Genomic DNA, 24,812 nt, shown 5'->3' on the forward strand with positions numbered 1-24,812 from the left:
TCTTTTTTCTATTAATAGGAAAGGAGCTCTCTCAGACACTTCACTATTCTCCCCCCTTCTGGGAGACTGACAGCATCAGAAGTTGGTGAAGGAAACAGGGTGGCCCAGCTTTGTGTTGAAGTCTGTCCAGACACATACCCATGACACATCCTGTAAATGGTTAATTTCTGTTTCTTCCTTTGAGAAATGGGGATAATCATAATCTCCAGTTTACACGGCTACTGTAATAATATATGTCAATGATTTTAAGATTCCATATTATATTCTGTATATTAACAATCTTCACAGTGATAAATATTACTATGTACATTATATATTGATATTCATCATAATATATTAATCCTTCCTCACCACAAATAAATAGCTTCTTAGCTAGTAGTACAATTTCATGAGCCCCTCCTTCCTTGATGCTGGGATTTAGGATGGCTTAATTTTGTGCAGGGCTTGTGTATCTGGTCCCAATTGCTGTGAGTCCATGTGAGCATCAACACTATTCTGTCTAACAAATACAGTTTTACTCCACACATACTCTAGCTCGACTCTTACGGTCATTCTAGCCCCTCTTGCACAATAATTCTGGGACTTGGGGGAAAAGCAATACATACGATGCATGATATGACTGTCCCACTCAGAGAGGAGTATTGCACAATCGTTTTCTCTCTGTAAGTTGACTAGCAGTGGGTCTATGTAGTCGACATCTATTGTAGACAGTGGGTTCTCTGGCTGGAGTTGTGCAATGCAGAAATCCACGTGAATAAGGATAAGAACCTGAGGGGCAGAGTAGCATTGTCTCCACTTAGCAGAACAACAGTATCAGGGTCTTCCCTATGGCCTATGGCACGAGTTGGCCATGGAGTTTTGCCCCAGTTAGCACTATCGTGCATGAGTTCCATCTTGTGGAGAAGCCTTTAAATGCAGCTGGAAAGTGGTTGGTAACAGCAGTATCACCAGCGTCATTATTGTACCAGTGTGTATATATTGCCAGAACAGTGGTTATTATAGTTTGGTTTAGTTATAAGTTTATTTTAAAGAAGGCCTGGACTCACAGCACAGCAGTATCGGCCTCACTAACAGGCTCTGTTTTCAGCTCCTGCTTGCTGCCTTTCAAGTTCTATTTTACCTTCCTTGAATGTAAATCCCTTCAGTGGCCATCCGACCCTGTGAACAGAAAATATTTATTGCTGGTCCTAAGACTAGTATTAGTCTATGTAAGCCCCACCATCTGGTTAAGGCTGGTTAAGGTTAAGTTTAAAATAAATTTGGCTATTGGTTTGGTGATGGGTAAGACTGTTGAATTTCTTCCCTGGTAGAGCTCACAGAAGCTTCCAGCACTACGAAACCTAGCCAGGAAGGAAGACACTTTCAGATCAGTACCAGTTTGATTTCTCTATGTCAAATACGTGGTGGTTCAGCAATAATGGCTTATGGGGTTATGGGGGCTACCCGAAAGACATGGCAAAAGCCTGTAATGTTGATGTGTCTATGGGATTGTTGATCAAAATCTCGAAAAACCTTTTTGCCAATATTTTTATAACACTGACAGAGCTCATGTTATATATTTTCTGACATGCATGTATAAATTTTATCTCAATTTGCAATTCAAGAAATAGCATTGCTACAAATGTCATAGGTATAGTGAATTTTTTTTATTAAAGTGAGTTAACTTTGGGGAGGTTTAGGTCTTGGCTGCCGAAGTTCATGGTGAACTTCTCGAAGTAGAGGACCGGCCTCATGGCAGAGCCTTAACCAGCTGGTGGGGCTTACATAGACTAAAACTAGGCTTAGGACCAGCAATAAATACTTTCTGTTCACAGAGTCAGATGGCCAGGAAAGGATTTACATTGAGGGATGTGAAATGGAAGTTGAAAGGCTGCAAGCAGGAGCTGTAAACAGAGACTGTTAGTGCGGCTGATGCTGATATGCGATGAGTTCAGGCCGTCTTTAAAATAAACATATAGCTTCAGCTAGGAAAGGAAGGAAGACAGTGTAGAGTGGAAATGCATCAGTGTTCCAAACAAAGGGGAGCACATGAAAGAGTACTCTTCCAGCTGCCCACTGGGGTCATCCCACAGCTCTACAACCTGATCTAAAATTCTGTCCTTCTAAACCTTAAACCTGCTCATAAACCTGGTCAATACTTAATAGTGAGCAGCTACCAATTTCAGTTTATGCGTCTTCATATGACATGGACTTGTCCTATTTAGAATATGGAGAAGCATTCTGCCTTCAGAATCGACACTCTCGCTCATACTGAGCCAATTGTCTTATTAAAAATAATGGAATCAGCTAGATTAAAAACACAAAACCCATCCAAATGCCTGAGGAGCTACTGAGGCAACCATGTCTTGAAGGGTAAAAGTCCTTAGGAGAAGGAAATCTCATTATGATGAACGTGACATTGTGTCTTGTTTCCCCCTTTGAGATATGTGCCAATTTACAGGCAATAAAATTCTACAAAAGTAAGTCGATTATATACACAAAATTCATGCTGCTGGCTACCCTTGAGGGAAATGTCATCAGGAAGACCACAAAAGGTGCTTTTATAGGATAGGCTTATTTTATTTCCTAAGTGGGAATAGAGTTACATAACTAATCCATGTGTTATTTTTACTTCAAAATTTCATATACATAAAACATATCCCTCCACATTTCTCCTTAGCATAATAGGGCAGAGGAAAGGGGAAAGAGATTCCAAACAGTTCCTATTCAGAAAGATGTCCCATCTCATATCACAAGTTTATTCTGCAGTGACTTCCTCTAAAAGTAAAGGCAGGCTGCTTCTCACACCCATTTCAGGCAGCTGCTATTCCCAGGTGGTGACAAAACTCTCCAGGGCCAAAAGCTTCCTGAGTGTAATTAGGGGCTCTCAATCCTTCAAAACTACTAAGGAAAACCGTAAGCATTGAAACAAGGTATATATCCTCATTCTAGAAGAAATTTGTAACAGAATATGAAAAAGGCATGGTTTGGGCAGGAGGGTAAATGAAGACACAGGGAATTCATTTGCTTACAGAATTATGGTTTACAAGGTCCTTTCACTCATGACTATGTATACTTATGCTTTTATACATATACATATGCATCATACACATATACATATATATCTTATACATATACATATATGCACATATGCTAGGTTATAAACATTAGGAAGAAGCCAAGCATAGATAGAATGAGCCTAGGGAAAGCTATGGGATGAGAATTGAATTTATAAAGAGACACAATTTGTAAATCAAAAATTGTAAGAAGTGAACAAAATGTAGTATAGAATAAAGTATAAGAGAAAAAAATTCAGTTAGTACTATTGTAACTTTAATGTAAAACTCCTCATGAAGTACAGTGTTCCATGAGAAAAGGGCAGACAGCCATGAGTTCACACAGTAGGTTCACTGTGCTTTCTGACATTAAAGCAATGCTTCTTTCATGGCCGTATCAACAAAATGTGGAAAGAAGGGCCTTGATAAAAAGAATTTCCACGGGGCAATTGCTTTTTAACTGGGCACATACCTTTGCGGCACTTAGAATTTCTTAAACCAAATCTTGCTTAATACATAATGCTTTAACTAAGAGGGTGTGAAGCCTCTAGCTTAGACTCATGGGACAGTTGCGTCTGTCCATCACCCTGTTCCATTGTAAGAAGGAAGAATGTCAGATAATAACAAATACCTAGGAAAAACCATATAATACCTAGTATTTCAAATACTTACTACTAGCCCCCAAGGTATTCAACATATAACTGAGAAAATATATATTAAATTTGGCAAAAATCTTGAGCTGGGTCTAAAAAAATGTAACAAGGTCACCTGTGCCGAAAGCTTTTCTTTGAAAAGAGAAAAATGAAAAAAAGAAAAAAGACAAAGCAAAACTGATACACTGAGAATATTATAAAATCCAATATTGAATTTCCTTAGGTGCGAACAACAAAGCTATGCTTTCTCCTGTTCAATGGTAAACGCCTAAGCACCTATATTGCACGGGACGTATCCCATACATAATAAATAAAGTATAAGACAGGGCCTGTGCCCACAAAGGGAGAGAGTTCATCGCTAATTTCTCAATTGAAAGGTCTCATATCAAAAGAATATTCTTATATTTCAGCTATGAGACCCTGTTTATATTTCTGTGACTTTTGCTATTGCTATAAGAAATCACTTGACAATAGAAACAAGATAACGAAGGCTTTATTTTAACTCCTAGTCTAAGGATACATTTCATTGTGGCAGGGAAGACAGGAGGGTAGAATGGCTCATCACATTACATTCATGGTCAGGAAGCAAATAGAGGGAAATGCTGGTTTTCGGCTCACTTTCTCCATCCTTCATCCTCTGTGTGTGTGTGTGTGTGTGTGTGTGAGAGAGAGAGAGAGAGAGAGAGAGAGAGAGAGAGAGAGAGAGAGAGATCCTTTGTACCTGTGGAGTTCAGCAAACACTTTTTCAGGAATGTGTTCTCTCCTTCCTCATTGTTTGAAGCAGGATTTCTTTTGTTCTTCTGTTCTCCTGCCACCTACTCCAGGCTATCTGATACTTGAGTTTCCAGCCAGTTCTCCTGTTTCTGGCCAGTTACCATCAGAGTGCTGAGGCTACAGATGCTTGGCACTGCATCTGACCTCTGTGTGAATTCCAAGGACTGAGTTTCAGTCATCAAGCTCTCGAGGCAAGTGTTTTTACCCAGTGAGCCATCTTACAGGCCCCCATTGTCAGGAACCGACCTCATAGATTGTCAACATGTTTTCAAGTGAGTCTAAACCAGGTGAGTTGGCCAAGATTAGGCATCTTTCATCTATTACTTTGTAACTCGACATGTAAACATATCATTTTTGAATAGCACTCTACCACATTCTCTAAATTCTCATTCTCATTTCACAACACAAAATATATTTACTCTATAGCTGTAAGTCCTTATAGCCCTTAACCATGGTGAATTAGTTATAGGAAGACAGCTTACTTCTACTCAGACAGGAGACAATGGGAGACACACAGAGTTCATTAATCCAACCAGACATACTTCTTTACCTTGCTCTTGCTGGAATACTTCAGCCTAGCTCCTGACTCTGTGCTCTGGGGTCAGTGCTCTTAATTACACTTCCTTCTGCATGAGAAGTAAGCTAGTTTTGCATTTTGAGACATACTGAGTGCTGTGTGCTGATAAACCAGTTCTTCACTGTAGCACTGCTTGCCACTGTCTTAGGGTTTCTATTGTTGTAGTAAAACACCATTACCAAAAGCTACTTAGGGAGGAAAGGATTTATTCTTGTCTCAAACTACTGAGTCATACTCCATTATTTGAAAGAAGTCAAGGGAGAAGGAGGCAGGAACTGAAGCAGAGACCGTAGAGGAATGCCTTTTATTTGCTAGCTCCCTATGGACTGCTCAGTCTGCTTTCTTATATATTCAAGTATATAAATGTCACCTCTCCAGGAGTAGCACTACTGACAATGAGCTGTGCCCTCCCACATCCATCCATCCGTCCGTCCATCAATCCATCTATCTATCTGTCAGTCAGTCAGTCAGTCAGTCAGTCAGTCAGTTAGCCAGCCAGCCAGCCAGCCAGTCACCCAGTCACCCAGTCAGTCAGTCAGTCAGTCAGTCAGTCAGTCAGTCAAAGGAAGGAAGGAAGGAAGGAAGGAAGGAAGGAAGGAAGAAAGCCCTATAGACCAATTTAATGGAGGCATCTTCTCAATTAAGATTTCTTCTTCTAAAGCTCAGTCCTTCATAGAAGATGAAACAAAATACTCACAGGAGGTAGAGGGTAAGAGGGACTTTGGAGAAAGAGAGGAGTGGGAAGGGAAAAAGGGGAGGGGCAGCATCAGGAATGGGAGGAGACTGGGATGATATACAGAAGGTCAGGAGATTGAACAGAGGTATGTAGCAATGGGGATGGAGAACTGGGGTAGCCATCAGAAAGTTCCAGACTCCAGGAAAGCAAGAGGTTCCCAGACCCTACAGGGATGAGATTAGCTGAAATACTCATAAAGGGGAGGGAGAACGTGTAGAGACCATATCCAGAGGTTAGACAAGGCCCCTGGTTGGGGGATGGGGCCACCTGTTCATCTCCAAATTTTTAATCCAGACTTACTCCTGTCTAACGAAAATATAGGGACCAAGTATGGAGCAGAGACTGAAGGAAAGGCCATCCAGAGACTGCCCCACGTGGGGATCCATCTCATATACAGACACCAAACCCAGACACTATTGCAGATGCCAGGAAGTGCTTGCTGACAGGAGCCAGATATAGCTGTCTCCTGAGAGGCTCTGCCAAAGCCTGACAAAGACACATGGGGATGCTCACAGCCAACCATTAGACTGAGCATGGGGACCCCAATGGAGGAGTTAGGGGAAGGACTGAAGAAGCTGAAGGGATTTGCAATCCCCTAGGAAGAACAGCAATATCAATCAACCAGACCTCGCAGAGCTCCCAAGAACTAAACCACCAACCAAAGATTACACATGGTAGGACCTATGGATCCGGCTGCATATGTAACAGAGGATGGCATTGTCTGGCATCAATAGGAGGAGAGGCTTTTGGTCCTGCGAAGGCTCAATGCCCCAGTGCAAGGGAATGCCAGGGCGGTGAGGTGGGAGTGGTTAGGTGGAGGGACACCCTCATAGAAGCAGGGGGAGAGGGTATGGGATAGGGTGTTTATAGAGGAGAAACTGGGAAAGGGAATAACATTTGAAATGTAAATAAGTAAAATATCTAATAAAAAAGATTTCTTCTCAGAGGACTCTCTCTTGTGCTAAGTTGACACAAAAAACTAGGCACAGCCCAGTCATATGGAGAAGCTTGAAAATATCAAGGCAAGTAAGTTCCATCTCCTTTTTTCTCAACAACCAACCCTTCCTTTAGGTCGTCTATGTTATCTTTTTTCATCTGGCTCTCATCAGGAAGATATTTGGGAAATTTTGTCTAGGTCACCTGATTCACTTTCTCCTTTACACAGCAGATGGTAACAATGCTGTTAAATCATATATTAAAACAAAATGATTAATTTCCCTCAGTGTCCCTTAAGGCTTCATTGTCCTCAGAAGTTCTCATAAGTCCTCAGGAGCTACTAGACTTCTTCCTACAGTTGTTCAAGGAACTTTAGATGTTCACTCCCTCCATCTCAGAATCCTTCCATCTTTTCCTTACTATCTGGCCCAGATAAACTTCTAGATGGTTCTATATTTGTCATAGCAGCAATACATCCCCAGTGCCACACTCTGCGTTAGGTGGCTTCTGCTGTGGAGCAAATGGCCCTTCCCTTTGTGCTTGGACACAATAATCAAATGTCCCCCATCTGGATAAGTTACTTCATTTGTCTTTAAAATGTGCTATTGAGGAAAATAGTTAAGCCATTACAGAAAGGTTGTGTAGCTATCCACTGGGTGAAAATATGAAATTAACTAGGGACAGGTATTGAGTTTATTGTACAATAGTAACATCATGTGCTTTCCTTGAAAAGCTCTATGCTGGCAAAGTATGTAGCTGCCTTCTTTTTCTTTTTGTCTTCTACCTCCTCCTCCTCTTCCTCTTCCTCCTCCTCTTCTTCTTCTTCACCACAGAATTTGAAAGGCTTGTTTATTTCCTCATGAACATAAGCTACATACACATACAAGGCAGAGAACATAGTATAATACATGGGTTAAAATTTGATCTGTACTTACACAGACATGGTGTTGTGGATATGAAAGAGAGTCAATATATATATTTTTTAAAACGTTAGTGGACACCTGACCAAATCCTTCTGAAGACTTAGCAATCAGAAGTGCAAAGATAATAAAAGTGCAGCAAACCACTGAATGTCCATGTGAAATCCAATACCCTCTGAAGGAGAGCCATGAGCACAGTAAGAATTAAATGTGAAATGTGTTCCTTTCTCAAGTTCTGTTATCTCACATACTTTTATTTCTTTATTGATGACTGTAATTCAGAAAGTCGTGGTGATGTTCCTCATAGATCCCTGTGTTTGCACAATTGCTACTTCGATGTTTGTGGAGGATTGCAGAAGTCCTATGAGCTCGAGGGGAATGGCTGAAGATAAGCATTATGGGTAATAGCATGGCCCTGCCTCTAGCCTATTGTTTCTCTGCTAAGCCTCTAGCATGGTTGTTTTTCACCACCTAGCGAAATCTACATGTTATTATTCAGTGATTTTTATATGGGGAGGGAAGGATGGAAGGAAGGTGGGGGTAGAGAGAGAGGGAACACAAAGTTAACCAACAAACTGTTTTGTAAGAAAAGGAGAGTGAACCCAATTGAATTTGCAGTCAGGGCAGAAACCCACGGAATACGGATGCTTGTTAATAGATTAGTATAAATAAAGAGAAAATTTACACTCTGCTCTGGAATAATGAGAAAGGTTAATTGATAGTAAGACCTAGCAAAGGCTCTAAGGTGTAAAAATGTAAATTCATTTGAAAGACTCATATATGAAGAGACAATGTCTGCACAGTTTCCCTGCACGAAAACAACCTCCCAGCAAAGTCTTTTCCCAGGTTTGACCAATAAAGCATGCAGAAGCCAGTGCAGCTGTAGTGAGAGAGGGCACAGCTATGTCTTTAGCTGGGAGCAGCATTTGGAATCATCATGCATAGAGGGCTGCCTTTGCAGACGTACAGAATTTAAGTCCAAGAGAATTGAGCAGGCCTGCATAAAGGTTCAGACGGCTGTTAAATGCAGGCATCATGTGGCAGGTTTGGGTTTCCCTCATGGAGTCCCTGAGTGCCCCGAGCAGAAATCTGTAAAGGTGAAGTTTAAGTTACAGAGGAAAGCCTATAATATTAGCAATGTTAGAAATGTGAAACATCTGTTGCAAGGGGAAAAATTGTTGATACCAAGGGAGCAGCCGAATACAGGCTATGTGTCGTGCAGTCAGCAGAGCTAATGGGTGGGGGCAACCCTAACTGAAGCCCATGGATTGTACCATAAGCCATACATTCTGAACATGGAAATACAGGGTGTGATGTTTACATTACTATGTTTTGATTATATTGATTTAGTTTTTCTTGATACCCCTCTATTTTCCCACTTTAGACTTGGAATGTGTATTAGTTAGAGTTTCTATTACTGTAACAAAACATAACCAAAGCACCTTCTAATAATGTTTATACTCAAACCTAAATGGGATGTCTCCGTCAAATCTCAGGCTCCCCCCAACCCAGAGCTCAGGGAACCCTGTGGCATAGATGTCAGAAGGAGTTTAAGAGCCAAAGGAGGTGATGGATACCAAGAAACAATGACCTTTGAATCAACACAAGCAAAGCTTATACAAACTCAGAGACGGAAGCATTATTCACAGGGTCCTCATTATTCACATGAGCTCTGCACTGGGTCCTTTGCATACATGTTGCAGCTTCCAATTAAGTAATTTTATGGGAGGGACTCCTGCATGTGTAGATGAGTGGGTCCCTGACTCTTGTCCCTTCCATTGGGCTCTTTCTCTTTTGTTGGCTTGGCTTGCCCACCTTTGATGTAGTAAAACATCATTTTTGGTTTTATCTTACTATATTTTATTTTATTGTATTTTAAATAAAATGAATGAATAAATGAATGAAAACCTACCACTAAGGTAAAGATTAACAACTGAACTGTCATTTATGCATGTTGGGAGAGGGAAAATTAGTTTTTTTCAATGGAGTGACACTGGGTATAACAATCACTGAAGAGCAGACCTCATATTCAGGACCAATGGGTATCGCTGTCTTATGTTAGACAGACTAACTCATTTGCATCCAGTCTTTTCACACGAACAGACATTTTGTGTGTATCTCACACCTGTTATTCCCAAATAAAACTCGTGATTAAAAGATAAACAAAGCTTTTTTGTCATAAAAATCTATAGCCTAGGTCAACAAGCAACCTAGATACATAATTATCTTTCTACTAGAGATTATTTCTGTGTTTTTCACAGGGGCACACAGCTTTGTTAAGTCCTGTAATTTCTATGAAAAGAGAGAGTGAAAGGATGCTCCTACTTCTGAAGTTTATAGTCAAAGGGGTCTTGAAAAGTGAGAAGTTGCTCATCTCCGTTCTCATTTCCTCTTTGCGGTCCCTCTTCCTCCTCTTCTAGACTCATAAATCTTCCCTCTCAGCTTCCGTTTCCAACTCTTGTTATTGCTTCCCTGGACTCTGTCATCCCTTGCCTTTCCTTGACCCATTGCTTCCCTGATAAAAACAATCGCTTTTGCAGTAAGCTAAAACTCTCTTTAAAGCAAGGTGTCCAGCTCTGAAATTCCAGGCAGACCTTCCCTCCAACCTGATTTCCACCTTGCCCGCACTTTACATCCCCAGGTAGCCACTCTATTGGCTAGATTCGGAGTATCTTATACGTCAGTATTGCCACTACACCTGCCATTCACCTCGCTCACTTTCATGTGCAGCACAGTACCCAAGATACAATCGCTAATAGAAGTCTCATCGCTACCATCCAAATCTAGAAGGAGTGGTTTTGTTCTATCCAAATACCAGATTGCCACCTTTGTTCACCCACTCTCGACTCCCATTCAGTTATCTGTCAGCTGGCATTTCTTACTGACCTGTTTTAGTTGACTAAAATTGTGCTATGTAATTCTCAACCAACAAATTTTATTAGGGAGAATGTGGGAGTGATGGAGATCAGGGAGGGAGGGGCCAACGAAACTGGAATCATGCCCTTCAATTCTTGGTGAAAACCAGAAACTGTAACTAAATCATCTCCAAGTGGTAACCTCTTCAGATGTGTTTCTCCTTTTCCTAATCTCAAAAGCCAGTGCAAACTATTAAATTCAACAATTACAAGAAGAAGAACTGAAAACAGCATAGCCTTGGGCAAGAAGTGAGCATCCTCACACTGTGTCCTCATTAGTGGGGATAAATGTGTCATCGCCGGCTAACCCATTCTGTTTCCTTTATTTGTGTATTAATTAGAAAGAGAATACAGTGGTAGCATGAGTCTGTATGACATGCAATTCTTTAGCTTCAAAAAACAGTGTTAAAAATGCAATTTAGGGTTTAATTGAAAAGGCATATTTTAGTAGCACCCTCTGTTCTGTGTTTGTACATGGCCACAGGTCATCCATTCTGCCTTTGGAGCACGAGAAGCTAGTAGAACTCCAGGCTTGTCTGAGAGTTGTAGAGCAGATGGGGAAGAGAAATTTTTCAGGAAGAAAATAGATTTCCAGCGTTTGTGAGAAAGTGCTGTGTGTTGTGTGTGTGCGCGCGCGTGCATGTGTGTGTTTACATGGACGTGTGTTTTTATGTTTAAGGCAGTAGAGGAAGCCCTGAGACGTGTGCTGTTGACATGGTACACAAATGACAAGAAATTAAATGCCCCTGACCCATAAATGAAAGGCAAAACATCCCCCAAACCCAAGGTGCTTCTGAGGAATGGCAAAGCTTTCCTTGGAAGTTTGAGTGACTATACTGATAGTATGTAAAGAAACTGTTCACCACGGCTTTCTCTCCCAGATGATGCTCCCCTACAGAAACAAACGGCTTTTACCGTGGTGAACTAAACTTGTCTCTGTGAGCACCTCTTTCAACATAAACTCTGCCTTGTTATTCAGCTGTTTGCAATAACCTATCTCAGTCCTCAAATATATATAAAAAGCAGGGCTGAACCTATAGCTTCTCTAGCAGAGAACCTAGCCCACCTGATCCTAGTTTTCCTATATCTCCCTGTGTCTGTCTTCATTCTCTTGCTCCCCCACTACATCACTTTCCAAAATCACACTGGATTCGGCAATGTGTGTGTGTGCCTCTGTGTCTGTGCTTGTGTGGGCATATCTCTCTCTCTCTTTCTCTCTCTCTCTCTCTCTCTCTCTCTCTCTCTCTCTCTCTCTCTCTCTGTGTGTGTGTATGTGTGTAGTCTGTGTCTGTGTGTCTGTGTATGTGCCTATGTGTTTTGAGCTTTTCATACATGTTTTCGAGGCCGTTTCTCAACTTTGATTTTTCCCCTCATTTTTCACCTAGCCTGCTCAGAGCTAACACAAGCAGATAGGAGCCCCAGATGTGAGATGATGCTGTTGCATAGTGGCTCTGCAAGGAAAATGGAGGACTTCCTGCAAATGGGGAAAATGCCTATTCCTGGTTCAGAAAGTAAAGACACCCTAACCTAAATAAATAAATAAATAAATAAATAAATAAATAAATAAATAGACCTGATTCTTAGGGCAATGAGAAGCTGAGTATAAGTAAATGGTTCTGAAATAGTACAAGTTGAAACATCGCTGAGACATAGGAGAAAATACAAGCCATTTGCCCATCAGCCCACAGCCTTTCCCTATGCCTACCAAGCTCTGAATTAGATAGTTCAAGAGCTTTTCACTTTTCTTGAATGGATGTCTAGGTATGAAAGGCAATAGACGAAATAGGACTCTCCTTTTATAACAGACATCTTTACAAAGTTAAAAATAAGATGAAATGTGAAATAGTGTTTTGTGTGGCACAACACAGTGGAAACTAAATGCTTGTTAGGCTTAAATATTTTAAAAACATGAAGTGAAGGATAAGATATAGTTTCCAAATGGATATTGCCACTTTTAAAGAAAGAAACAAAGATGTTTAACTACATAGACTTGCAATCCAATCTGTACAAAGTGAAGGTTTTCAAATGGAAGACATCTTTATATTCATATGATGTTTATATAGGTAGGTAAAACCAGGTGAACAGTTTTTTGTGTCGAAGACCTCTCAGTTAAGAGTAGAAAGAACCTACTTTCCCTTACTCATTTTGTAGACCTTAAAGCTGGTGCTGTTGGCCATCTGTAAATCCAGTCTACATAAGCCTCAAGATTTCAGCCCAAAAGACATTTTCAGTGATGTGTTGCAATTGTTAAGGCTATTCTTCAAAGTGCTTAACCTGTGTTCATGGTGTCTTTGGTACAACTCCTCTTTCAGATTAGTTATCAGTGTGAGAGCTGGCATATTAAATCAAAAATAAATGTAAAGCTGGAGGGGAAGAGATTTTTTTTCCTCCCTAGAAAATTATAGCTATTAGTGATCCTTGGCCATGGCGGTTTCACCTTATGCACTCACTCTCCACCCCACTTCTGCCTAAGGTGTTTTAATTTGATCTTTGTTCTACACACTGCTCAAACAATGAAGCCCTCTAGAGATGGCAATAATCGGGATATAAAGGAGAGGCATCTGCAGGCAGACGGAGCACTTACTGTCCTTGTATCTGAAGAAAAGAAATGCAGATCAAAGTGCACTGTTAATCCTTCATGTTTTCTCTCCTTTGAAATCCACCTTTACAAGAAAGACACCATGTCTTATAGGTATTATTTTTAGATAAAACATTTATTTGGAATTATAAATGTTAAAACAAACCCTATTGCCCTATGCCAGAGAAATAATTTGCCATCAAACTAGCTTCATTTAAATCAAGCATTTGGATACCAAAGATTTTTTTCTTGAAAAAGGTATTATAATCATTTATAGACTATATGCTATAAAAATAAAAGCTAACCAATAATATGGCCCCATTCCTTTTAAATCAAGACTTGAAAGTCTAGAAGAATCTGCTCTAGAAGCTATAGGATATTAAACAAAATCCCTAGTACCAGACAGGGGATATCCCTTCATGATTTGGTGGTGATGGAGACCCCTAAGTCTGCAAAATAATAGAGACTTTTGTTGTTCCTCTTAATTGGCCACCAACTAGACGAAAGAACCTATTGCAGAAAACAAGACATACCACCATGCCGGATGTACAGAAACTAACCGGAACTGAGCTGTAAGCTTCCTCACTGCTTCAATATCTTGGGAGTTATTGTGCCGGCTGCTGGGAGAGAAAAGGATGAGTGTTTTTCCCCAGCTGTGAATACTAAGACCTACCAATCCAACCTGTTAAACAAAATTGACCATGGGAGCAACAGTGTCACTAATCTTATGAGGATAACTGAGTGATCTCTATTGGTTTTGAGACCGGCTCCACAGGAGGGAATCCATGGCTGGTACTGTAAACTTGAGGGGAAAAAACATGTCAAAGGGGAATTGCTAGCCTGAACTGAGTGCTGTTATTTAGCTAAATTGATTTAGCCTGAGCTGCCTTCAAGATATTTATGCTTATACCCATAGATAAACATTACCCTCAGCCTTAATCAGAAACCTTCTTTATTTCAGTGAACAGCGGTGAGTGCATAGGTTCACGGCTCTATAAAGTACTGAGAATAAGTGAGAGATGATTGTTTAGCTCATCTATACACAAGACATATACACAACTCCCTACAATGCTTAAGGAACATTACGGAAGAGAGTGGAAAAATATAAGATTTGGAAGATATGGAGAGCGGCTAATGACATGCCATCTTCATGGCAAGACAGTCATTGTAGCTATGAACTCAGAGTCTCTGAGGATGACTTCAATGGGCCTGCACAGAAATGGGCCTGTTCATGCTGAGCAATGGATGGAGAAGGGACCCAATGGGCCCTCCCCTCATGACTGAACTGTTCGCTACTGATAGATTCAGGGAGAAGAGAAATCATTGCCTTCAGTTGTGTAGCCACAGACGAGCCCACCAGGATCCAATGGCCACATGAATATTCCTGGTTATGCTAAATGGGTCACAAAACCTAACCAAAAGTCATGATTCCAGGAAAGGGACTGGTAGGGAGTGGGAGTGAGGGGGTAGATAGGGGTAGAGGGGAGATAGAGGATGGGGAAAGAAATCAGAATACACATACACATACACACACACACACATACCACATACATACACACAATTGTCAAAGAATGAAATTAAGCATATAAAAACTAATATCTTACAAAGTTAAAGAGCATTAGAAAAACAACTACCATGTCGTCATTTCTCTTTACTTCTCCAGTCTCTCTGAAGCAAGAGGCCAGCATGAATCACATTCACACTTAATGACTGAATAACTAGAAGGAACTCTGCTGCCCTGGCTCTTTTCTTGAAGCAAACAGCTTTATGGACATCATAATCACCAAAAGTGTCTCTTCCTCTCCTGTCTGTCAATCTGTTTTCTCCTGGGCTGCTTCTGTGTCAGTGCTTAGGTTCAAAGATACTGATCTGGAAATCATTAAGCTAGAATGTATATGGCCTTCTTCCCCTCCATTGGTGGGATATTGAAGAAATCCCAGAGGTTTGCTAAAATAATCTCATGGGCTACAGAAGAAACAGCATGCCTTTCAGCTAAGGCGTGAGAACAGAGAGACTCTGTGAGTGTTTTAAGCGACTCTGCTACAAAACATGGAAAAAGCAGGTTGGGAAGTTCTGTTACCTTGCAAATGGTTCTGCAGTCTGAATGATAGTATTAACAGGCAGAAGGAGGAATCAGGACTTCAGTAGAAAATAGGAGTAGAAGACAGCAATGAATTATCATTCCATTGGGCACTTAAGGTTCAGTGAAGTCTCAAATTTGTTGGGAGAAGATCAATTCCTGAGTGTGCATTGTTGACATGGGCATGGCCATGTCAAGGACCTCAATGCCTCAGAAGCCAAGGACTTGCCCAGGTCAGGCTCAGATGAATGCTAATGCTCTCTCCTGATCCAACAAGTACAGATATTTATTGCATGATTGACCTTTACAATGAGTGAATTCAAAATCTTTCAGCTGTAGTTTTCCCCTCTTGGATGACTACAATCTGAGACTATTTCTCTATGTAGACCTCCCACCAAAATTAGCTAGCCCCTCTTCCTCATCCATGCTGTCTATAATAAACACACTGATTTGTCAGCAGCCACTGCATCTCCGTCATAGGAGGTAGTCCACCCAGCCTCAGGTTTTCAGTATGTGTGTCTACCATAGTTATTCATTCTGTTGCCCCTAATATTTAAATTGTACAGGGTATGGTAGGAATTCTCCCAGGTTGTGGAATAAAATTATGGGAAGAGTCATGACAAAATACATTTTCCTATAGCCCCTCCCATGAAATATTCTTGATCAAAAAGAATCAAGCCTGAACCTGGTAAAACAATGACAGAAATAAAGTAAAACCTTGGAGATCTCAAGATTATTATCAAAATGAGATGGTAGTGTGTTGGTTATACTTTTGTCAAGTTAACACAAGTTGGAATATTCTAGAAAGGGGAAACATCAATTGAGAGAAGGATCGCCATTATATGGGCCTGTGGGCATGTATATGGGACATTTTTAAAATTAATGATTAATGTGGGAAGGCCCAGGTCCTTGTTGGCAGTGCCACCCCTAGGAATGTGGTCCCATGTAGTGATAGTTAACCAGCTTTGTGCTCCCAATGGAGCCCATGCATGTCACCCGCCCAAGAGCTATCTGGATTCATGAATCACACACACACACACACACACACACACACACACACACACACCAGTTAACTGGCTAGGCACTTCTAATCCTTCCTGTAGCTAACACTCTCCTCTGGTATTCTGGAGTTAACATCCTTTAAAATTTACATTTCATCTCTGCTACCCCAGATCCAATCAGGGAAGCAGCCACTATAAACCCACTTATATGAATTCTTCCATGGCTGTTCTGTCTTGTGTCCCTCTTCCTTCTCCTCTCTCTTCCAGGCCTGGGAATCCTAAAAGTCTCACCTCCTGTTTATCCTGCCCAGCCATAAGCTACTGGCATCTTTATTTACCAATCGAAACTAGCTGGGGCAGGTTCCCTCACTGTCTTATGTGCAGACATTTGTGTAAGCAGTTTCGGGGACCAAAATTAACATTATAACACAAGCAGCATTAAGCCAAACCCACTTCAGTCCTGAGGTGTATAAAACTGAAGCTGCACAAATGTTGCTTTTGGTTAGAGTGCTTATGATGGTAAGAGAAAGCAAGTTAGGACAGGGATGAAGAAATCAGAAAAGTGTTACTTGCAAGAATGTAGAAAGCATCACAATTTTAGTTTATAAACAAATAACTGGGGGTGGGGGAGACAAGTAGAAAGAAAAGCCTTCAGATTAAAAGAAACATGAAAAATGAATAAATTATAATATATGGACATTATTCATATTTTGATTAAAATATAGTGTATAATAATTTATGGGCAGTCAAAACATTGAACCATTGACCAGATGGTTGATAACATTAAAAACTTCTTTTAGTTGTACTGTAGCTATTGATTGTACTTTGGTACTTGGTCTGAAGGTTTGTGCCTAGCCTTGTTTCGTCTTTTTTCCCATGTTTGTTTGACAACCCTGGGAGGCCCACTCTTTTCTAGAGAGAAATGAACGATCAATGCATCTGGCAGAGAGGGAAGTAGGAGGACTGGGAAAAGTGGAGAAAGAAGAGGTTGGTAATGGCTAGGGAGAATGGCGGGAGGGGAAGCTGCTGTTGGGATTGTATGAGAGAAGAATAAATTAAAATAATAACAGCAAAGTGCTTGTCTATTGGGAATCCATATGGACTGTTATGATGGGAACCAGAAATCTAAGATTTGCTTAAAATGAGTTAATAGTGATAATGGCGGGACGAGGGTAAGAGATGTTGAGACAGACGTGGCTGTGAACTGATGGGTGGGTAAAAGACGCATAGGATCTCATGGAACTTGACTAATCTATGTGACTGTCCACTCACACGAAGTCTCTTTCTGTATATATGCTCATGTGTACATATGTACATATGTGCATGTATGTGTGAATGTGTGTACATGTGTGTGTTCATGTATGTGTGAACATGCATGCATTTATATATAATGTGTGTGCATGTATATACATGCAGTGCATTTATTTGTGTTTGTATGTGTGCACTCATGTGCATTCATGCGTGTATGAGTGTGTGTGTGTGAGTTCACGTGTCTGTCTATGAAAAAATACCATGATGATTGAAATTTTATTATTTATTGGCTTCATTCTTCTCTGAACACTGAAGTCAAGCAGGTATATGCCTTGACACTTAGGTAGCGTTTCCAGAAATGTACTTAGCACATGAAAAACGCATCTCAAATTCCTCAAGACACATTAAAATACAGCAGACCTAGGAGCAAGTCCACCCATTTTCTACCAGCTTTAAACAGCTCAGCTACTTTTGCTCAACCCAGAGACCTGGGGATAGTCCATCATACTCGTGCCTCTTCTGAGCCCCTCATTTAGTTCATTATCATGACATCTCTCCAATACGTATCACAGTAAAATCGAACCCATCCTCTTTGTCTCCTCCACAGTCTTGAATGCCCTGTCTCTTACAGACCAGTATTTTATCTTTCTTATTCTACTTGCATTAAATACTGCTTTTGACATTATTACATTCTACAGAAGTGAACTGCTTTATGCTTTAAAAAAGCACACAGTATTTCTGCTTTATTTAAAATAAAAAAATATAGGAACCATGAATACTCTATCCTACAAGGCCATATTCACCTCTCAGCTATAGCTGTCACTCCGGGGTAGCTCAAAGAACTACTGTTATGTAGAAACACCAAGTTTACTCATGTCAGGGAACTTTTACCCTGTGCTGTTTCTAATGCTAGGAATGGTATTCCGATATTCTTTCTCTCCTTTTCGTTTTCATGTTCAAGGACCAAAATTTCTTGTTTTCCTCTGCATACTTGCTCCAAGAGTAACTATCATTTCTGATTTTGTATATCTCTTGATTTATAACTTAGTGCCTCTTACCAATCCATGAGTTCTATGAGAGTTTTGTGAGTTAGTTTAGTACATCAGTGCTCAATTTAATCTAGCAGAGAATGATCATGGATTTGTGAAATAAAAAAAAATTAAAAGATGGGCACATGTAATTTAATACCATTTCAAGTTTGAGAAGGATTATTTGGAATGCTAAATACCTAACTATTCATGTCTGTGGTGGTTTGAATGACACCCCCTCCCCCGCCCCATAGTCTAGGGTATTGAAATACTTGGTCTCAGCTTGGTGGGAGTTTAGGGGTGGGTTTATGTGTGGCATTGCTGTGTAACCCAGTTTGCATTCTCTGATTCTTGTCTTGCAATGTAAAATGTGAGTTTGCAGCTTACTGACCTAGCTACTTACGCCTGAGTCGTGCCATTCTTCCTCACAGTAACAGAGAAGGTCTCTTCTCCCTCTCTAGCCATAAGCCTGAACAGACACTCCATTCTTTAAGTTGCCTTGGCCATGGTGTTTTTAGTATAGCATACAAACCTAAGGCACATTTCATATGGAATGTGGCAAACATTTTAAGGAAAAAGTCTAATTGGTCTATGGCATTGCCCACCACCCACAGTAACCTACTGACTTTCAATTAATAACTAAGTTTGAGTATGCCAAGATAGAAATTGAAATCATATTCCCCTGTTTAGCCTAAAACTCTCATTCTCACCTCAAGGAAATAGTTATTAGAGAAGAGATGCTAAAAGCATTATTTGAAGTTTAATAATTTGCCATTTCTCAAATTTCGTGCAAAAGATGCCGTAAGGTAAATGGGAAATTGCTGATTTCTTCACCTTAGGTCATTTCATATGAGTTATTTAAATATGTGCCCCAAGTATAACTTCATCTCTATTCTGAGAATCAGACTTACAGATTTTCACCTTAAGCAGAAACAAACCTCTGCAAATGTGGGTGTAGGGAAGACCACTGCATGAGTCACTAGAATTGTCACTGTGGGGATTCGTGCTTTAATGCTCCCAGATATTTTAAAGCTCTCAGCAGGTTTATAAGTTACTTGGACAAATGACCTGATGTCTCATGCCCATCCTAAGTACAAATGTCAAGCTTCTAAAGAGTCGGTGACTTATAACAAGACACTGGAAGCACAAAAACTAGAAAAGGTTTTGGGGGTAGTATTAACTCAGATTCACTGAGTCTGAAAGCAACCTGCAGAATTTAAGCTCCAAATGCAATACATTTTCCTATGTAATTTATTTTATTTTAGTCAAGCTTTTATTATGTTGCCCAATCTTGTCTCGAGCACATGACCCTTGCAAGGAGCTGGGATTTCAGGCATATAGCATTCTACCAGGTTTCTGTCTCTTCTTAACCCATCCTATTTGTTCAAGGCCAGTGGTTTATCCTTGAACGCACATAATTAAGCAATCAGTTTTACATTTCAGCCTAGGCAAGTGAGATGCTTTGGGAACTAACTACTCAGCTGATTGTAATGTATTGCCCACCCCCTCCTCAGGGCCTTCTCAGGTATAGCAGTACATAACTTAGATGATTGCTAAATTCCCACTTGTGCAGATATTTGCAGAGACAATTACATATTGGGGAAAACTTTCAGCAGTGTGTAAATTGATTGACGTTCTTTGAGTATAATGCATCTTAAGATCTATGAAAGGGCTTAACCTTATCTCCCCCAAATCACACGGCTAAGTAAATGGGAGAAAAGGAGGACATTATACACAAAGGTTTTAAACATGCGCAGGTAATTTACACCCTCAAATCTGAGCATCAAAGTCCATGGGGACATTGATCTACAACTTCAGCTCCTCTACAGGAAATAGGGAACCTTCCCACTTTGACTGTCCTTTGTTTTACAGCTCACCTGTGACCTCTGGAGTCCTCTGACCATGGCCTCACCTGGGAGAGAGGAAAGAGCAGGAAGGTGGGCTATGGGTTGGATGACACAGCAAGAGAAGGAAAGGAGAGATCCCCTTTAGGTTCGATCTCACTGGGATCCGTATTCCTATAGGATGCATTTGCATCAGTACTGAAGAGAGTCAGCAATCAGGAAGGTGGGAGAAGGGGAGTGAGGTCTTTGGGCCAGGGTGCTTGGTTATGGAATTATGCATTTAAGTCTAACAGTTTTACAGCTTTGTAAGCCCAGGGAAGAAAATATACTACTTTTGGGTACTACTGTCTACTGAAGAGGTGTTAGAGTGACATACGTCAGATCCTTAGTGAACAATTACTGAATGCATGAAAAAGGAATGTTTGAACTAAGAAAAAGTTTGCTTTAAGGAAAGGATCTAGGGCTAGAGAGATGACTCAGCAGTTCTTCCTGAGGGATCGGGCTTGGTTCCTCGAACCCACATGGTGACTAGTAACCTGTCTGTAACTTTAGTCCCAGAGGTTATAACACTCTCTGGACTCCACAGACACTACACATATGCAGTACACAGACATACATGCAGGAAAACACCCTCACACATAAAATAATAAGATAAATAAAATAAAATATAAAAAACATTAAGGTGAAAGAAAAAGAAAGGGTCTACCAGATTATAGACTTCCAACAAATTATGTAATCATTCACGTAAGTAAAATACGTGCTGTTTCCCATGAACAACATGGCTTCTTTCAGATATTAGTTTGATGTTCTTCCATGCAACAGAGTACTACTATAATTTCAGCACTTGCTTGCTACATTTTATTTCCTATCTACAGCTATAAATATAATTTACCTTCTTTGTTTTTTCCTTCTATTGTGCATTTTTAAAAAAACATTGCCAGGCAGTCACATCTTGGTCATTTTTCTGACTCTAATGTGTCTTGCATGCTCTGCTGGCTTCCCGCCATACAGCATTCTAAATTCTGTTTTCTTCTCGAATTAGGTTAAGAAACTCCAGGTCAAATGCATTAAGTAAGTGACTCTGTAATGACCCACACGTCTGTTAAAGACCTGTAATAGCATGAAAAGATATTCACTACCTTGTGCTAATTTCCAAACAGTGATGGGTAGAGGGGTGAGAAAAGCTCCCGCTATGTAGTTTAGGTTGGCCCCAAACCCACACATCCTCCTGCACTGTCTCTAGAATGATGGAATTATACGTGTGTGCTACCGTGCCTGGCACTACAGTACCATTCCTTATTTTGTTAAGTTTTATTCTGTGCGTGTGTGTGTGTGTGTGTGTGTGTGTGTGTGTGTAAATATGAGCACATGCTACATACTTGGGGTCAGAGGAAATAGTCAGTGGCTAGTTGGTCAGTTTTCTCTCTCCACCGTCTGACACAGGCTTCTCTTGTTACTGTCATGCTTTGTCCCCTGGGCTAGCTGACCTGTGGTTAGGTTGTACAGGTGTCCTGTCTTCATCTCCCATCTCACCATAGGAGTTCTGGGATTACAGAGGAACACCCACCGCGTCTGGCTCTGTATGTGGATTTCCCAGAGTGAACTCTGGCTGCTCAGTTTGCATGATAAGCGCCTTTGATCACTTTCATTTTGCTGGCCTGAGATGGCATGTTTTTGAATAAATTATATCTATGTAGAAAAGCAGACAACTGTACAAACATACATAAAAGCATTCGAGGCGCAAAATGACCTTTCATCTCCAGCACTTTCATTACTTTTTGAATCCAAAGAAAATAATGAAAAAAAAAAAGCTCTTGGTTCAGGTATGTTTTAGGTATTTTTAGTTCATTCTGCCATGCTCAAAGAAATCTAATACTGTAGTCATTTGAAATAAATAAGGAACGTACCAATGTAATACAAGGCAGTTAAAATATGATAAAGATGGACATTTTAAAAAAACTATATTGAAAATAAAGGGTTTTCTACAGACCATTATATAATATTAGATTGTTTCTCCACTTACAATGCAGGCCTTTTTTTTAATTAATAGGAAGACGACCAGACATTCCAATATTCCTGGATGAAAGTAATTAGGTAGCCTCTTTGAGATGAAGCAGATTGAGGAACTGTTCACTTCTATGCAGATACAAAACTAAAAAGGTTACTGCTAGGAATGTCTGCAGATATTCCAACAGAACATTAATGTAAAAGGGGCCATACTGCATAGGAGTGCCCAGTAACAAAGAAATCTGGCTTCCTGTTTGATTCTTTTTAGATGGGAAAGACAGGGGCTGGGGATTTAGCTCAGTGGTAGAGCACTTACCTAGGAAGCTCAAGGCCCTGGGTTCGGTCCCCAGCTCCGAAAAAAAGAACCAAAAAAAAAAAAAAAAAAAAAAAACCTAGATGGGAAAGACAGCTCTGAATATTCATGAAACACTGTTTATCCAATTTGGAAGAGAACACCCATGCTTTAGAATAGGACTAAAAAAATAAATAAATACTCACTTCTCAAAGTAGACTTTGGGCACTTGCAATTTTCGAATGTGACTCATAACTTTGAAATACTACAGGTACCTACTGGGCCATTATCTGGCCCAGCTCCAGAGTTTCTACAATTTCTCTTTTCCCTAAGATCCCAGGATTTTATCATCAAGCCCTTGCCTGGTCCTTTCAGAAGAACAAAGACCTTGAAACACCCCTGTTCCACTCTGAGATCATGGTGCTTGTCTTTATAATAGTCAGTCCATTATATCTTTATCAGAGTGTGTGACTGTAGATGCAGGGAAGCTGTAACCTCCATGAAGGTATGCACCATGTCTGACTCTACTCACATCACATGCCGCCATCTTGTACAGTGCTTAAGCTGCACTTGTGACGGGCTGAGGCATTTTGAATTTTGTAGGGGAGAAACTATTCCAGTGAGGAACAGTGGTAGAGTATATGAGAGTTACCATGCTTGTGTCTGTGCAGAAAGAGAGAGATGACTCAAGAAATCACATATATTTGGTAAACCTGTCTGGGTAGTTAATCACTTTGTGATATAAGACTAATTAGGAGAGAATCACTCTTGAGAGAGGGAGCCAACAATTGACTTTGAGGAGCACAAGGATGAAGAAAAACATTTAAGGAGAAACTCCTAAATTTGTGAAACGGAGGACTGCACATCACTGATGAAACTAGCGAGAACATTGTATGTAAAGAATGGGAATGGCTTCATAAAGACGTGGAAGGAGGAGCATATGGCCAAGGAATGCTGGGTTAATTGACAAATGGCACCTCATTAGAACATTAACTTTTCTTCAATGAGATAAAATGCAGTAGAAAAAATGGAAAAATCTGTTCACAGTACAATTGATAAAGGACTCCTATTCAGACAGTGTATATGGCCTCTACAAACCCATAACAAAAATTCAGAAAGCACAGCTGAAAAATGGATAAGAGACTCAGTTCAAGAGCCCGGCAGTTCACAGACCCACATATCCTAGGAATGGACAAAGTTAAACAACAACAAAACAAACAAACAACAACAAAACTGACAATGTTAGCTGTTAACAGGAGCATAACACAACTGGCAGTCTCCCATAGTTTGCATGTTAGAGGATTATAGGATAATGCCTTTATGCAGGTGAAGGCAGGTACAGGATAGAAGGAGGGCTGTCATTGGATGAGAAGGAAGGAAGGATGGGAGGAAAGTTTTAGAGAGGCGGGGGAGATGGGAACGAGAGAGCGAGAAGAGGAATAGCAGCTGAGAGAACAAGAAGGCAGATGTTAAGATTCCTCTCTGCACATTTACAGGTTGTTATGAATATTCTGAAGGGATGGATGTGTACAGGGCTTTGTATGTCTAGGTGGGCAAGTATGTATTATCAAGTGGATCAGAGGTTACTGTGTTGTGTGTTCTTTCATGTGGCGATTTAATTAAATTCAAGAGAGTGTTTGTGGCTGGAGACCCTGGACTGCCATGGAATTGGGGTGTGTATGTCTGGCATGGTGGCAGCCTGTCTTGGGAACTAGATGGGCAGGGAGATTGTTGCCAAGCTCAGAGAGTAGCCATTGGAGTGTGATATGGGATGGAGCAAAGCAGGCGATGCTTTGCTGACTGAGATGAAAACATAAACAGATGTCATGGGGCCCTTCGGTGCCAGATCTAGTGCAGGGTAAAATCAAGCCCTATCTTTAATTTTACTGCAACAGAGGATTTACTCAGACTTGTCCATCTACCATTACCATACTTCAGCATTTCTATTCCATGATACACATGCAATTGCATACATGTGTGAAATAGTACACATGAATAACAAGCTTCACAGCAACATCCCTTGAGCTAAACCTGAAAACTTATGGTAAATCACATAATGAAACAGTATTTGGCTTTGAAAAAAAACTTTTATAGTATAGGAGAAGGTCATAATGCAGAGCAAAGACGCTAGAAAAGAGGGATATTCTCTCCCAATTCCATGTATACAAAGAAATGGCTGCAAATC

Source organism: Rattus norvegicus, chromosome 18 (genome assembly GCF_036323735.1).
Source record: "Rattus norvegicus strain BN/NHsdMcwi chromosome 18, GRCr8, whole genome shotgun sequence".
Lineage (NCBI taxonomy): Eukaryota > Metazoa > Chordata > Mammalia > Rodentia > Muridae > Rattus > Rattus norvegicus.